At 38.0% G+C, this 5,255-nt stretch overlaps 1 non-coding gene across 1 annotated transcript; it reads left to right on the top strand.

Moving 5' to 3' along the window:
- Positions 1-2,215: 2,215 nt before the first annotated feature.
- Positions 2,216-2,322, top strand: LOC146915825 (small nucleolar RNA R71). The gene has a single exon (XR_015017096.1). It is a non-coding gene; the product is annotated as a small nucleolar RNA R71 (small nucleolar RNA).
- Positions 2,323-5,255: the final 2,933 nt, after the last annotated feature.

Genomic DNA, 5,255 nt, shown 5'->3' with positions numbered 1-5,255 from the left:
GTGAACCTCAGCAATAGTATCTCCTAACTTACTACCCGCAAAAGATATGACATTAACATGAGCTTTAGGGTTGGCTTCGGTTTGACCAGGAAAGACTCCCTGTGCTTGAGAAAGAGTGGACACTTGTTGGGCTATTTGGGAGATTTGTGTTTCAAGCATTTTAGAATGAGTAGAGATAGAATCAACTTTGGTATTGATCTTGGAAAGAGAATCGTTCAGAAATCCAGTTTGGTTTTTAAGTTCTTGAAGTTGTTGTTGGAACAAAATGTGTTTAACAATGAATCTTAAAGAGTTTTGATGATAACAAGGTATTAAAAATTGTAAATTGGACTAGCTAATATTTGTTCAAGTGTACAGGACCATAGTTAAAAATTTACATCATATAAAGGTTCTGAAGAACAAATAGAGAGCTATGGACTAAAGAAAAGGAAGCTTGAAAGCATCTGAAAAGAAGTGCATCTGAAGTCATAAGTGCTCCTGAAGAATGATGACATCATCATAAGCTGAAGATCATCAGAAGCTGAAGGTCATCAGAAGTTGAAGGTCAACAGAAGCGGATAGCCTTCAGAAGCGGATAGTTATTAGAAGCAGATAGTTCAGAAGCGACTTCATCAGAAGCTGAAGCTCATCAGAAGCTGATTATCACCACAAGCTGAAGATTCAAAGATCAACACTTCAAAAGCTGTCTATTGGATTCAAAAACACTGCAGAAGACTAGTGGATGGTTGCAACGGTCATTTTGGTGAAGATTTGAAGGCTTTGGAACCTTATCTTCAAAAAACGTTGACATTGTACTTTGTATGAACTGTACAACCACCTTCTCCACTACTCTGTTTTGTGTCCATGCTACAGGACAAGAAAACAGCTCCAGAATAACAACTTGCCTGCAAAGATGTTCCTTCACAATGGGAATGGATTTCAAATTGGTTCTTCATAGGACAACAACCAAATCAGGCAAAAGATCATTGGTGAAAGATCAAGCTTCAACAACGACCCTTTGATGTGCTGCCAATTTCACAATGTCTCTTTCACACCTCTATATAAAGGAGTGAAGACTTAGAGATTTGGTAATGCTGAACGAAAGACTCACAATATTTTTACAAGTGCCAAACCTCTGCTAAAATTGTTCTGCATTCACTTAGAATTTCTGTGTATCAAAGTTTTATCTCAGAAATTCTTAAGTTATTGAGTCTGTATCTGATTTGTATTGTGAGAACCTCTGATTGTATATCAAGTGTTCAACCTTAAACAATTTTCTGTGTAATTTTGTTTAGTTAGAAGTCTCTTGCAGTTGTGCTAGAGCAGGGAAGTCTCTTGATTGTGTTCTTGAGCATATGAAGACTCTTGCAAAGTGTGCTTGAGCAAAGGAAGTCTGTTGCTGGTGTGCTTGAGCAATTGTAATCAGATATTACTCTTAGTGAAATCTCCTTGGAAGTGCAAGGGGGACTGGACTACTGGATTGTGGAAGGAACCAGTATAATTGCTTTGTGTCGTTCTTCTTCTCTCTCTCTGTTTTATTCCGCTGCGTTCAGATTCTGATTATCACTTCAGAAGCTGTTTCACTTAGCTTCTGATCAGTGTGTTCAGTTTTAGGAGAAATGAAGAATATTTCAAAACACAATTCAACCCCCCTTCTTGTGTTTTTCTCACCTTCAGTTTATTTTGGTTGGCAATAGAATTTTCCAACAAAATTTCCAAATTGGATTTCTGAGTGAATCTCTGGTTGTTTGCATAGCTAGGTGGTGCTACTTGTCCATAGGGATTTTGATTTTTGTAAAATTTTTTATTTTGTCTCATCCCTTGGTTGTATTGAGCAAAGTTCAATTGCTCGACACCATTAATAGCACTACCTAGTTGGCAATCAACACCAATATGACCAGTTATACCACAGATTTCACAAGAAGAAGGAGTAGAAGCAGAATTAATGGCACTAACGTTGAATTTTTCAAATTTCTCCGTTAATGCATCAATTTTAGAAGCAAGGTTATCATAGTTAGAGACTTCATACATATCTGCCTCCTTTTTGGAGGTTGAAGAACTAGTGATGGCTCTCTCGTCGGTCCATTTGTAATGATTATGAGCCATGTCTTCAATTAAGGCGTATGCCTCCGTGTAGTTCTTGTTCATTAGAGCTCCTCCTGCAGCTGCATCAACAAACATCTTAGTGGTATAAGATAAGCCATTATAAAAGGTGTGGACTATGAGCCAACTCTCTAGACCATGGTGGGGACAAAGTCTAAGCATTTCTTTCAAACGCTCCTACGCATCGTAGAGAGATTCCCCATCTTTTTGATTGAACTGAGTAATTTGGTCCCTAAGTTTAGCAGTTTTGGATGGGGGAAAGAATCGGGCAAGGAATGCTTGCCTCATTTGATCCCATGAAGTAATGGAACCGACTTCGAGGGAATGGAACCAAGCGCTAGCTCTATCCCTTAAGGAAAAGGGAAAGAGATGAAGTCTTACGGCCTCTTGGTTCTCCTTCATGGCTCCACTAATTCGTAGGAAAACGGAGATGTGAAGATTGGGATCCTCGGTGGGGGATCCCGAAAATTGGTTTTGCTGCACCAAGTTAAGTAGGGCAGGCTTAATTTCAAAATTGACATCCTCAACCATTGGGTACACAATGATAGCTTATGGCTCAGCCGTAGACTGCGTTGCATACTCTTTGAGAGTGCGATTAGCCATGACGGTATTATTTTGTGCCGCTCTCCTCCTTTTATGTAAGAATCTTTCGATCTCGGGTATGAATACCGCTCGATTTCTAGTTCTTCGCATAAAAGGTTGAGAACCCAAGAAGTTAGTGATAACAGAAAAATAAAAATAAACAGGAAAAGAAAAGAGGAAGAGAGAATTCTAATCACTAAAGAAAAGTTAATTAAATTAATTAACTCCCCGGCAGCGGCGCCAAAAACTTGATAGAACCAAACCGCAAGTGCACGGTCTATCGAAGTAATAGTAGTAAGAAGAGTATCGTTCCGGTAGGGAGTTGTTCAACTTAATTAACTTAAAAAGAATGATTAGAGGAGAAGAAAGTTTATAAAAAGAGGTTTGATTGATGAAGGTAAATAACAATAATATAAAAGAGCCTTGGGATTATTGGTTTGTTATAATAACAAATCTTTTACTAGACAAGACTTTAACTTCTAATTCCATGGTTTGCACCTTAATTTCTAAAGACCGGTTTCCCTTTAGCCCCTCACCTTTCCGATGAAAGTCCGGTGAGAGTTTACTTCTAGTAACCAAGCCTATTTCGTTGACTTGATTACTAGAGGATGCTTATAAGGATTGAAACTATTTGTGTCTCAATAATTGCAAACACTATTTCGCTGCCTTTACAATTATTGTTTAGATTCACTTTGTCCAACATCAAAGCTCCGCTCTCGCTTTATGAATTGATGTTTGGGATGATGGATTAACAATTATCAAACCCTCCACTTTCGCTTCTACAGTTTGATAATGGTTAATCCACGTTAAAATGGTGAATCTAAATTAGAAATTATGGTTACATAGAATTAGGGTTAAAGCTTGGTTCGTTAGGATTATGTCATTAGACTTTCCCAACAATCCCAAGACAAGAAGAAGTCTACTCACTCATGTTCATCGTAGACATGGGGGAAGAAGAGAGTGAAGGTGAGAAAAACACAAGAAGGGGGGTTGAATTGTGTTTTTAAAAATTCTTCGTTTCTCCTAAAACTGAACACACTTGATCAGAAGCTAAGTGAGACAGCTTCTGAAGTGATTATCAGAATCTAAATGCAGCGGAATAAAATAGAGAGAGAGAAGAAGAACGACACAAAGCAATTATACTGGTTCCTTCCACAATCCGGAAGTAGTCCAGTCCCCCTTGCACTTCCAACGAGATTTCACTAAGAGTAATATCTGATTATAATTGCTCAAGCACACAAGCAAGTGACTTCCTTTGCTCAAGCACACAAGCAAGATACTTCCTTTGCTCAAGAACACAATCAAGAGACTTCCTGCTCAAGCACAACTGCAAGAGACTTCTAACTAAACAAAATTACACAGAAAATTGTTTAAGGTTGAACACTTGATATACAATCAGAGGTGCTCACAATACAAATCAGATACAGACTCAATGACTTAAGAATTTCTAAGATAAGACTTTTAGACACAGAAATTCTAAGTGAATGCAGAACAATTTCAGCAGAGGTTTGGCACTTGTATGAGAGTCTTTCGTTTAGCGTTCTTGCATTACCAATTTTCTAAGTCTTCACTCCTTTATATAGAGGTGTGAAAGAGACGTTGTGAAATTGCCAGCACATCAAAGAGTCGTTGTTGAGGCTTGATCTTTCACCAATGATCTTTTGCCTGATTTGGTTGTTGTCGTATGAAGAACCAATTTGAAATCCATTCCTTATCCAAAGGAACATCTATGCAGGCGAAGCCGTATTCTGGAGCTGTTTTCTTGTCTTGTAGCGTGGACACAAAACAGAGTAGTGGAGAAGGTGGTTGTACAGTTCGTACAATAGTACAATCTCAACGCTTTCGTCCAAATTGCAAGCACATGCCTTTAAACATCTTTGAAATGACCGTTGCAAAATTCAACTAATCTTTTGTTGTGTTTTTGAATCCAATAGACAGCTTTTGCAGTGATGATTCTTCAATCCTTGAATCTTTTGCAAATCTAGTTGATCTTCAGCTTCTGGTGAAATGACTTCTGATGAGGCAGCTTCTTATAACATAGCTTCTGATGATGCAGCTTCTGAATGATACAGCTTCTGATAACGCAACTTCTGATGATGTGGCTTCTGGACCTCTTATCTTCAGGAGCACTATTCTTCAGAAGCGCTTTACTAACTTCAGGAGCGGCTTTTCTTTAGGAGCACTTTTCTCTTCAGGAGCGAGTTGCCTTCAGAAGCACTAAGCTTCAATTATTGTTTATTCCTTTAGCTCTTCATTTGCTCATTCAGAACCAATAAATGATGTAACTTTTTAATTAAGGTCCTGTACACTTGAACAAATATTAGCTAGTCCAATTTACAATTTTTAATACCTTGTTATCATCGAAACTCTTTAAGGTTTATTGTTAAACACATTTTGTTCCAACAATCTCCCCCTTTTTGATGATGACAAACAAGAGTATTTAAAATTGATCAATTGTTGTTAATCCAATTAACAAGTTGACTTTGGGGTTCTGAGGTTTGTAAGCTCAGAATCTTAGGTTTGTAAGCTCAAACTCCCCCTGAGTCTGATAGTCTTTAAGGTGAGGTTTGTAAGCTCCCCCTAAGTTCTAT

The sequence above is a fragment of the Medicago sativa genome, chromosome 6 (assembly GCF_051527215.1).
Source record: "Medicago sativa cultivar Bolivia chromosome 6, Bolivia_mono, whole genome shotgun sequence".
Classification (NCBI taxonomy): domain Eukaryota; kingdom Viridiplantae; phylum Streptophyta; class Magnoliopsida; order Fabales; family Fabaceae; genus Medicago; species Medicago sativa.
The sequence above is the reverse complement of the archived record's forward strand: the minus strand, read 5'-3'. Positions and strand labels throughout refer to the sequence as shown.